The 12,642-nt window shown below is 37.9% G+C and overlaps 1 long non-coding RNA gene across 1 annotated transcript in view; it reads right to left on the reverse strand.

The window, feature by feature from the left end:
- Positions 1 to 2,610: 2,610 nt before the first annotated feature.
- LOC147580979 (uncharacterized) overlaps positions 2,611 to 12,642 on the reverse strand; it is a 34,946-nt gene continuing 24,914 nt past the window's right edge. Inside the window, exon 2 of the long non-coding RNA XR_015250813.1 lies at positions 2,611 to 2,784. This is a non-coding gene — a long non-coding RNA (uncharacterized LOC147580979). The remainder of the gene's footprint in view (positions 2,785 to 12,642) is intronic.

Here is a 12,642-nt window from a genome sequence, read left to right on the forward strand (position 1 = left end):
ATTAAAATCCAGTTGTAGGGTGTATCAGAATCACCTGGAGATCCTATTAAAATACAGGTTGCTGTGTCCCACCCCAAGTTTCTGATTCAACTTTCTTAGGGGATGCTAACGCTGCTGGTCAGTCAATGGATCACACCTTGAGAAGCTTTGGCTTAGACTGGCCACCAATTCAAATGATAATATGATGGGTTAGATAATACTAGTATTGATTTCTTAGGCAACTATGTATCACAGACACAATATGGGAATATAGGATCAGGAAGTTTCAGGATCAGCTGCGTAAGACTATGTGTAGGAAGCCTTCACTATGAGGAAGACTCATAGTCTTCCTATGAGTAGGAAGGTGGCTGGAGGCCATGGAAACTATAACATTTCCCAAAATGAATGGAATGTAGGAGCAAAGCATCATGTCAGATAGTAGATCTGAAATGAAAGTGTACCTAAGGAGTGGAAACAAAACAGTTGTTCCAGCGCTGGGTAAAGCATCCAAAACTGAGCAAACAGAAGTACCAATGAGACATGATCCTATAACCTGAGCTATTAAACTACAGAATGTGAAGTGGTGACATGTCCACAGGGTGAGGACATAAAACCCTATTGCAACAGAAGCCACTTCTTCTAAAGCCCCATATCTAAAATCACTATCTCTTTTCTTACTTTCTTGACCTAATAACCCCCTACCTCACCAACAAGCTCCAAGTTTGCTCTTTCCATATGAATTATATTCCTTTTTTTTAATCATCTCAATACCTTAATTATTAACGTGTCCAAACCTCAGCACATTAAACTCTAGATAAAGCATAAGAGAGTGCAAGATCTTGACAAGAGCATGCCCCTTCCTCTGCCTGAAAGGGAAGTCAAGCAATCATTCTTGTTATAAGCCCCAAGGTGGCAAGCAGTGATACTGAGGATATCCACTCAGGAGACTGAATCATCTGTGAGAACTGATCACCTCTTACTTTCTCTCTCTCTCTCTCTCTCTCTCTCTCTCTCTCTCTCTCTCTCTCACACACACACACACACACACACACATTCACACCTTCTCCCTTTATCCAGAGCTCCAGAGAAAGCCATTATGAACTTTCTGGGAGAGCAAGAATAGAATGCAGAATAAAGGACTGGTAATGGATCTGGGAGATGGAATTAAGAAACTTTTCCAGAGAGACCCAAGATTAACTAGCCTATGTGCTGGGAGGGTCTTCTTAAGTGCTTTGTGCTTATTAGAATATTAGATGTTTCCCATACTTTATCTTTACTTTCACAATATTCTTTAAAGATAATCTCTTTTAGGTGTGTCTAGGTGGCTCAGTTGGTTAAACACCTGACTCTTGATTTTGGCTGAGGTCATGATCTCACAGTTTCATGGGTTCAAGCCCCATGTCAGGCTCTGCGCATTGACCACATGGAACCTGCTTGGGATTCTCCCTCTCTCTCTCTGTATTCTCTCTGTCTCTCTCAAAATAAATAAATAAACTTAAAAAATCTTTTTTAAAGATAATCTCTTTTATCACTACTTTATAGACAAAGAAACTAAGACTCAGAGAGAACTTGCTCTAGATCAGTAAATAATGGCAAATGTGGAATTAAACAGTATCTAATCTTGATTCCTTAAAGAATTATCATGAATATTTAAAGTTGAAATCAATTATATGATTGAAATTTATAATAATTATTATAATTATTATTTTTCTGAAGGTAGAAGAATTAGAATGCCCCATAAACTCTATTTTCTAAGGCCTTTCTGAAAAGTTATAAGTACTTCACAAGCATTACATTAAATATTTTTATAAATCCTCACAAAAACCTTATGAAAGGCTGTGTTTTGCAATTTTAAGGATGAGAAAACTGAGGTATTGAGCACTTAGGAAAATCACCCATCCTAGTAGCAGGTAAAGTAGTCAAATCTAGGTCTATAGGACCCCAAACAGCAAGGTTTAACTGTTCCACATTTCAAATTCTCATATCTACTGAAAAATTATTTTATCTACTGATATCCCTAGAGATAAGATTCTGGCAAAAATAATTTTATCCATGAGGACTGTATGCCAGGACTTGCTCTGTAGTGAGTATTCCTAAGATATAATTGTGATATGCTGACATGATAAAGGGTTCAGTGTCTCATTTCCACCAAAGAATTAATATGAAGATTCTTTTCATGGCTGATAAAACCCTTCATAGTTTTTCATGTGCTAGTCAACCCATACCCCATTTTGAAGGAATCTGCCCATCCATAAGCCCTTCCCCTTGCTACAGTTGACTGGATGAGAGATGTGTATTTGACCCAAGGACACCCAGTCTGTAGGCTTTCCAGGGTCCCTTACCTTGACTTCTGACAACCTGGACCAATCACATCCTTTTTTTTTTCCTTCTTAAACTTAAGAACAGAGAGACCATGTAAAACAGCAATGGGACAGACACAGAATACCTTATGAAGTAGTGGCATGGCTTGTGGCAAAGGCCAAAGCCCTAGAGACAAACTCAAAGGTAAAACTCTCCACAGGAAACACTGCAGAATGAAATATTGTACATTTTGTGTTCTCCAGTGCATACTTTTGAAGCACTCAATGATATTTTCCCCATATTTATTAAGAAAATGAATTTTAGGGATACCTGGGTGGCTCAGTTGGTTGGGTGTGTGACTCTTGATTTCAGCGCAGGTCATGATCCTGGGGCTGTGGGATAAAGCCCCACATTGGGCTCTGCACTGAGTGTGGAGCTGGCTTGGGATTCTCTCTCTTTCTCCTTCTGCCCCTCTCCTGCATTTGCATGTGCCCATTGCTTTCTCTGAAAGAAAGAAAGAAAGAAAGGGAAAAGAAAAGAAAAGAAGAAAACATAAAATGAGTTTTGGAGATCTTATAGAAGTTTTTAAAGAGCTTTGGCATGTTTTCTTGGTTAGCAGCATTTAAGAATCTCTGTTAAATTAAAAAATAAATAAATGGTAACAAATACATATCATTGATAATATATACAGTTGTGATGGAAAATTCCTAAAAGTAAGTAAAGGAAAGATTTTATTCCCAATATCCTATAATTAATATGAGTAATTTAACAATATATAATAGATTTTAAGTTATATATGTAATAAATGCATTTGTCAGTCTCTGATTCTTTACATGGATTCAAGGTCAAAACTTCTTATGCTGACTTTCTCTCCAATGTGGTACAGAGGTAAGCCAAAGGATTCTTGAGTTAGTCCTGGGTTCAAATTATCTGCTGATACTTACCAACCAGGTATATGACTGCACATGAGAAACACTCACTCTAGGCAATATTTTACTCTTTTGAAAAAGATAAGCCATATTGATTCATACTCAACCTCGTTGTCATTGTGTGAGTTAAAGCAGTACTATGAATTGTAGAACGTTCTTCTTTTAGAAGCCTTGTGTTTTATCATATAAAATATTGCTCCAATATGTATCACTAAGGCTTAAGAGTCATTTGTATTATATACAGAGTGTGGCTTTAAATAGTTTGTGAAAAAGTAGGTCTGATGTATACTTAGGACATCAGCTGTCATACCTCTTCCTCCACAGTCAGTGATTTATAAAGCCAATGTATACTTAGAGTGGACATTATCTAATGAACTTAGAGTATTCCTAGAGTGATACAGCAAGGGCTTTCAGAAATCACTTTTTACAAATTCAGTACATCTCCAGAAATCTGGTCAAAACCTACCAAATTTAAATTTTCTACTTGTCATGCTGATTCAGGTCTCATAAAATCTGTTGTTTTTTGGCTTTCCTAAGATCCCTGATCTGACTTCCAGACCTGTACACTTTCATACTTTTCTCATGAGTTCCTCATTCTTATAAAAAGAACATGAGGTAAATGATATTTACACACTACTTGAAAACTTCAAGCATGAGTGTCCAGTCTCATGTTCCCCAAATGCAGCCAGGGGAAGCTGCTTTCACAACACTCTCAATGCTTCATTACCGAGCCAGATGCGGGTGACAGCAGCGTGCTCATTGACAGTTCAAATGGCACATTTCTGAGGAGGGTTTAATTCAGGACTACAAGTGGACCGAGCTATGCAGACCTCTTCAGCACCCTTATTATGGGTTTCAATTTTGTTGCTGGTATTTCCCCCCTTTTTTAATAGGTGAGGCAGCTGACAACTGAATTAGTACACTCTCCTTAGTATGCCAGTGGCTCATGACAATAGCCTAAGGGGGAAGATATAGATAACTGAGAAGTTTTCTCACTGTTGTGATATATTTTTTCATATGGTTAATAAGGCAATTGAAATGACATTCTGTCACAGTAGTAGAATACCATGAGTGTGTGATTTCCCTTGTGCTGCCACTAGGAGGAGATGCATTTTGTTTAATACTTTTTTAAAAAAGAAATGGAAGAAGACAAGGAATATGCTTCAAGATGTGACAGTCTGCAAACTTGAATGTCCGCAACGTAATTAGACAGCAGGAGCACCTACTACTGATGGGATGGGGTTCTGTGCCAGGCTGGGCTTGCTCTGGTGATGAAAAGGTAAAGTCGAATCAATAAAGAAAACTTTAAAATTTAAAATAGTTCTTTATTGAACAGCATTAGAAGGTAGAAAAGCTAAACAGATGTGACCTCTTCTCATTAGACAAAATCTTCTCCCCTCAATAAATGAGATTTTATAGATAGGAACATTCTAAGATCTTCCTTTTCCCTAAACCCTCTTACTAATAGAGGTCCACATCAGATATTAAAATGTACTTACTTTCCACAATGGATAAACACATGTGTATGTATGTATAATGGTATGAGTTGAGTTGTAGTTGACTAGTTGGTATAATACTACATTTGGAAACCACTTAATATAATTAATTATAATTTTGCAATTTCTATTTATATTTGGGAAACAGAGCTATATTCCTATGTCTTTGATACTTTCATCAGCCCTTGAAAAACTCACAGGCCCTTTTACATCTCCTAGATAAAACATCTTGAGAGAGATACTTTTTTTAAACCTTTTTTTAAATTTCATTTATTTATTTTGAGACAGAGACAGCATGAGTGGGGGAGGGACACAGAGAAAGAGAGAATCCCAAGCAGGCTCCATGCTGTCAGTGCAGAGCCCGACGTGATGCTCATTCTCTTGAACCATGAGATCATGGCCTGAGCCGAAATCAAGAGTCATACCCTCACCAAATGAGCCACCCAGGTGCCCTGAGAGATGTACTTTTCAGGATGGGTCTGTCCAAATGACAGATGAAAATTCTCAACTGTGGTGAACAAAATGGTTTCATGACAGTGTCTCATGAAACAAGTTTAATATTTAGGCTGTGAGGACTATATTACCAAATATTGGTATCAACTATATACTATTTGGTAACAAGTTTTTAAATAGGAAAGATTAATATATTATTAAATTAGCTATCAGTTAAAATCGCTGTTGGAATAGGGATGGACTAGTTACATAAGCAATAATCTAAAAAGAACCAAACTTATAAGGGTCAACTAAGAAAAGGATGGCTTGAGCAGGTTTGTTATCCACATGTGTGTTCAACTTTAGCTCTTCAATCTACTCACCTCCACCAAGTATTCTGCCTAACGAGCCACTTGCAGACCTATGACAATAGACATGCATCACCTGCTGCTAACATAGCTCATGTACTTCACTTTTGAAATTTAATATTCTATAAAACAGATATGATTCTTCTCCAAAAAGTTGGATTTATTTTTTCATCCTGGTAAGAACCTCAGACTTCAGGAACCAGAGATCTAGTTCAAAAGCACATGCAACTTTTGTAAAAATTTCACAATTTTCAGCTTGTCATTAAATGTAGACTTCTGCCATCCTCACTCCAAAGGAGACAACTAGGCACCATGAAAAGTGTGGTTTAACTGGAGTAACAGAACCGATTAAATGGTAGAGTTACAACTAACACATTGACATTCAGACTCTACTTTCCATTAGCTCATGTCCCCAGTAGGTAGAGAAAGAAGGAATGCCCCCTGTATTTAAACAACATGACCCCTTTTTTTCTACTTCCCATTCTTTAATTGGATTGATTTGTCCTCCAGATAAAATGGAATAAACTTCCTAACTCCTTAAAGAGAAAAGGTTAGAGATTCTTTCTGATTTCTGTGAGTTGTATATCAGTGTGATCTAGAGTAGCTAGCCCTGGGTTAAACTATTAATAGACCAGTTTTGTGGGCTGTGTAGATGATTAAGTTCAAATAATTCTTGGAGTACCTGGGTTGCTCAGTTAGTTAAGCATCCAGCTCTTGATTTCTACTCAGGTCATGATCTAACAGTTGGTAGGATTGAGTCCCAGGTGAGGCTCTGCACTGACAGAACGAAGCCTGCTTGGGATTCTCTCTCTCTCCCTCTCTCTCTGCCCACCCCCCGCCCCAGGCAGACAGGCATTCTCTCTCTCTCTCTCTCTCTGTCAAAATAAATAAATAAACTTTAAAAATAAAAACAAGTCGTTCCTTATGGAAGTCAACATTTTGTGGAAACCTCATATAACAATTACTATAGGAAATAGTTAAGAAACGATGAAATTACAAAGTAATGAATAGTTCACTGATTATATAACCTCAAATATCTATTACTGTTCATTAGAAATCTTTGTCATGTACCCTAGTTCCTTGGAATCCTGATGATTAACACATAGACTTGCTAGAATAAGAGATCAAGAAACTTACAACAGCTGGGACCTAAGAAAGGGTGTCTAGGCAAGGCAGCAATGCCTTGGGGAAAAAAAAAAGTCCTAAATATTCAATTCAAGGAGCCCAGCAAGAACAGATGCTAAAGGGAAGTCTCAGCAATCTTCAATAGTTCCGTCCTTATCATTGGTCAGGAGGAAAAGCTTGCACTGGTGCTTCAAGGTCCCATATGTGACTATCAAACACTTTTTTTCCACAGTCTAGCCAACTGGGAAATAGTTCCCGAGGGCTTCAGCTGATGGTGACTCAAGTCACACATTACCTCAGTGACATAGTACAGGAAAGAGGGTATATGGCAGGAGTTACACACATGATTATGGAGGGTCTTTCTCACACCTCTCAAATGGCTTCTGCTGCACTTTCGCATAAGCCAACTTGAAGAGGAGTTTGTATGTACAGGAATGTCCCTGCTTACATTACAGAGCAGATCTGGAAAACACAAAGATATACTTAGGCATGGAATCATCTGCCTCAGATGACTCAGGCAGAGCTGGTTGCTGGTAACATGATACCTATCATGGTAAAATAGGTTTTAGAACAGTTCATATCTCCTTAGTACAATAAATTCAGATTAATGATTTACAAAATATAAAAAACAAAATATGTCCTTCAAATAATATTGGACTATATCATCCCAGTAAAAAATAATATTCACTCTGTTGAGGTGCGCCGGCTTATGGGCAGCTTAGGAGGAAACTGGCTATAATCTTCACATTTGGTCAATTGAACTAGAATAATCCTTGCTGTCATTCTTAGGACAAGAATCTCTTACCCACATTTCAAGGCCAGAAAAACATGAATAAAGGAGAACTACCATTAGCTTTCCAAGGGCCAGGACTGCTTTCTCATATTAGGATGTCTGGAGTTCTATAACGGGAGAGGATTGGAGGCATCAGATACTGGAAACTTTAAGATAGGCTAACAGAGGTAGAATGTAGAGAATGAACAAAAAGAGAAAAGTGGAAATCAGGTAGCATCCACTTACAAAAGAACTGTTTCAACCTCCACCAGAGTTCAGTGTGCATTTTTGAGAGGGTGAGAAATCCCTCATAGAGTTCCCACTTCCTGACTACCGGCTGAGGAGACACTGACAGTGCCACTGTGAACCTCTGTGTGTGGAAGAACCCACACACGCAAACCCCACTAGCATAAGATTCTTAAAGATAATTTCCCATGACTTATCTCCCTCCCAGGACAGCAATGGGCACTGGCTTAAGAATATTATATAGGATCTAGGGCGCCTGGGTGTCTCAGTCGATTAAGTGTCCAACTTTGGCTCAGGTCATGATATCACACAGTTCATGAGTTTGAGCCCTGCATCAGGCTCTGTGCTGACAGCTCAGAGCCTGGAGCTTGCTTCAGATTCTGTGTCTCCCTCTCTCTCTGCCCTTCTCCGGCTTGCACTTTCTCTCTCTCTCTGTCTCTGTCTCTCTCAAAAATGAATAAAAACATTAAACAATTCTAAAAAAAAAAAGTATATAGGATCCATTACCACATGTGAGTGTATTTATTTATAGATTCTTCTGCTTGGGCAAAGCAGGCATCAGGGCAGCCTTTTAGTCTGTTTCTTTTAAGTAATTTAGCTTTTGCCAAGGTAATGTAGGCCTGAAACAGCAACATGGCCCATATCGGGATGAGCACATTGTGGGACTTAAGAAAGAGGGAGAAGAAGAAGGCTTCCCAACATCTATTACTCAAATGTAACAAATCTTTCAGGAGGCGGAAGACTAGACTCTATGTGTAAGTGTGATTTGAGCATTCTGGTTCACTACCACATTGCTTCAACTCATTCCTGTAACACAGTGACACCCAAAAGGAGCTCCTGATCTGGTAGGTAACATGTGGTCTGTGTGTTGTACGAAGTGATTGAGTCACCACAGGAGCTTAGCACTATTGCACACAAAGCCAATGGCGAAAGAAATATCTACTGAGGAAAATGAGGTTTAAAAAAAGGCATTTTCTGTGCACACTCAAAGGCCGTTAATAGATCGACTAGGACATCTTTTTTACAAAATATTTTAACACATATTTTAAATATACAAATGTTTAACAAACAGAATCTGAGCAGAAGAAAAATACCCAGGGAAACTTAGTTTCTTCTTAGTGTCTGAATCAGAATATCTCATTTAGTGCTTTTTTTCATCTTGTTATATATTGAGTGGAAATGAAGGAATCTTAGTTATTGTTATTATTATTATTTTTTTAGTACTTGATAAGGTTCACCTGTTTTTCTCAAACTCTATCTGAACCCCCAATCATCTACCCTACCCTGGCCCTTACCTGTACTGAGCCAATACCTAGTCCATTAGAATAGCTATTATGAATGCACATTTGATTATAGTATATCCACCACTGCCCATCCTAAACACTCTACTGTTACTCATGAGCAATGTCTTTAATCTATCTATTCTATACCTATACCTATGCGTGAAATAAGCCTGGGTACTAAAGTAGTGGACCTAAATCTAAAAGGAGCAGACATGGAAAGAGAAGGAGTTCTCAGGAAATTAAGCGAGAGGAAGTTTGTCCTGGATAAGAGAATTTAGCAAGGGACTTGCCTCCCTTCTTCTCCAGACACACATCTCTCTGAGACTTGTCCATTTTCCATTTTCTTCAGAAACTCTGAACTAAATGTCACAGAACTTTCTAATGGTCTTAAGATCCTACAGACCTGATTTCTGGAAATTGCCAATCCATTTTCTCCTTCTGAGAAGGATGCCTCGGGAAGTTATTTTCAACTCTTAAATTTTTCTTGGAACAAAAAGAATTAGCTTGCTGTTAAGAACAAAATCATTAAGTGTTCCACTCTCCCCTGTGCAGTCCATAACCTAAGGATAGAACAAATTCTTGCCCTCAAGGATCTTACAATCTCTCAAAACACTGTGCATTAGCATTTTAATAGTATGATAATTCTGTGATGCTGTTGGAAATGCTTTACTTAAATGGGCACAACAGCTACATTTTATTCTAATGAAGATTCATTGGCAATATGGATTAGCATTTGACAGTGGAAAGTGGCTATTAACCTTGATATATGTGAATTCACCCACATATAGTGGCCAAGTCTCCACACGGAGTACATTTTCTAAGGTATAATAACATGGGGGTGGAGGGAAGGAGTGAGGAGAGACCATCTCCATGCTCTATTTATTATAGTTGGTCTGTTTGAAACTACAGCACAGTGGAAGGGTGGTTCCAGACCTCAGGCACAGGTGGAAGATTAAACTTGTCTGACCAGTGACTATGCTTCTTAAAACTCTGCCTTTCAATATCAGAAAAAAGAAAATGGTTCTGCCCCTTACTATCTGGTAATTTTCTTTTTCATCATCCAGATACATGGCAATAAAAGCATCAACCTTATGTTGTTCTTCAATAATGATGATAATGCTGGTACTATTAATAATGGCTATGATTTATAGGGCTGTTAAAAATGCAGTTGAACTCTATTTGAGAGTCTGTTTAATTTTCATAACAACCCTAAAGTAAGTATTAATATTTCCCAAGTTTTTACAACATATAGCTATTGGTCCAGGATTCTTTCTTAGTTTTGAGTGAAACTCAATATTTCTGCTCTTTTCACATCACTGTGAACATCAGTCCTAAATGCCTATCCCTCGGATAGGCAGTCTCTCATCTACACAAACAGAGCCACACCTATATACATACATATATAAGAACTTTACAAACAAAAATGCCAGTAAATCACAGAAAGCTCTCACTGCTTCAACCTCCCTAAAAACATTTGTATTACACAAAAGCATTTGAAAATCAAGATTACCAAGACTGTACATATATATCAAATGCCAAGGAATACAAGATTCCCCTTTCGGAGATGCTGACTCTGAGACATTGTGCCTCCCTGATTTATCCCAGATTTAGAAACAATGACAGCACTGGAGCAGAGCTCTTCCATTCTGGAATGCTGTATCTCCAGCCAAACCTTCCAACCCTCTCGACACTGTCTTCAAGTTTCAATGATGGAGTTCTTTTTGTTTGTTGTTTCTCTGCTTGTCTTTTTTTATTTTTACTTACTTTGATGTCTGTAATCCTACTGATCCACGCAGGTGACCAAACTTTCATCCGTAATCTGTAGCATTCAAATTAAAGGAATGGTTTATAGATTCTAGGATTTTCTGAGCACCTCACATAAATCCTTCCTAGGCCCCTCATGAACGGATAAAGCCAGGAGCAGAGGATGAAGTAAATTGATCCCAATCAATGTACCACAAAGCACCAAATTGCATTCACTGCCAGTCAACAAACAAACAAAGATCTATTCCGCCCCATTTTTAAAATGTATCTTGTTTTTTTATTATGTTTTACTTTTTTTTCCTAGTGCCACTTGATCACAAGTTAGTGTTTCCTAGCAGGGATAGATTCGTGAGAGTAATTTGTCCTTCATTAGTTGGAAAACAGCTTTACATTTCCACAGAATTAAGTTTCTTGCTCCCTTCAACCGAACACTTCTGAAATGCTTACGCTCTGTTACATTAAGAACAAATATAATCTTTTTATATAGCAAAATTCTATATCCCTTTAAAGAAAACAGATAGAATGAAAATAAGTGTACTTTTTCCCAGTCACATTAAACAGAAAGGTTAAGCTCCTACTGACAGGAAAGATGTATTTGCAAGTGATTAGTTATATTTCTATCATAGTGCTTGTCTGTGTTCTTCCTTTGATGTTTAAACAAAGCTCTTGAACACGCTGGGTTGTATGCTCTGATGTTGATTTATAGGTAGAACTGAATTCCAAATACTAAGCCAGTAGGTAGGCTTTAATAAAAGGCACAGACTTTCCCCCTGCTGGTTAGTGTGTGACTAAGCGATATTGTTCCAGGGCCCCAATCTGTCAAGACAGGTGTAGAGTCGGGGAGTCCTTCAGGCATAAAAACCTGAGCTTTCCACAGAGGGCCACATTCTGCTCCACAGGATTGCTGAGTTTTAAACCCTCAGAAGAAAAATAAACTGTGTGGTTTAAAAAAAAAACCCAGAACAAAACAAAAACTCTTTTCTGTTTAACGGCGATGTTGAAAACCTTCATTTCGAAGTAAGCTATACTTAACAGGAAGAAGCTGAAGGTAATCAGGCAGTCAGATGGCAGATGAAATTCAGGCCAGTCACTGCCAGTCCTAAAGCAAGGACATCAGAAAGAATGGTAGAGCATCTTCCATAGGCTTATCCATGCCTAACTGGCTGACATCTCTCAGTGTGCTGGAGGATGGGGATCCAGGCTGCATCACGGGTAGCTCAATGAAGCTATCTGCTTGAGCCACAAAAGGAGGAAGAATTAATTTAATAGAGATATTTGGTTAAATTAACAAAGGCATCCCCATCTGCCCAAGCCCAGGGAGGTATGAATTACTGTAGTCATAAAACGAGGGCCTGTTTAACACCTCACTCTGCCAACTTCATGATCTCAACACACATGAAATGCACAGGGCCACACCATCATCTGAAGAATGAAAGAGCAACTCACTACTCAGTATTGCTGGAAATGCTTCATTTCACCTGGATATTCTGCAATACGGTTTTGAAATAATGGATTGCAATTTCTTCTTTACATCCAGTCTATTTTGGGGACCCTCTGGATGCAAAATATAATGCACGTAGGCTCTTTGAGAGAATAGATCTTAAAAACAAGCAATCTAAAAGCACTAGCATGTACTGCTTTTATAAAAGGAATAAGTATATATGTTGTATAAAATATGTGAAAAATAGAAAATTTATTAAAAAAATGATACCACAAGCTAAAATTAACCACTTTTGCATTTCCTTTCAAATCTTTTCATATAATTGGCATAGGAATACATCAACTACATACATATGTATATATATAGTTGATATATATATTTATACATACACGTATATGTATAAATACATATCTACAAACATAGGGTATAAAACCTTTTCTATAATTTTTTCTACTTATCTTTTATCATGTATACATTTCATGTAAAAAATAATTTACAGCTTAATT

Source organism: Puma concolor, chromosome B2 (genome assembly GCF_028749965.1).
Source record: "Puma concolor isolate L17-30 chromosome B2, mPumCon1.1.hap2, whole genome shotgun sequence".
Lineage (NCBI taxonomy): Eukaryota > Metazoa > Chordata > Mammalia > Carnivora > Felidae > Puma > Puma concolor.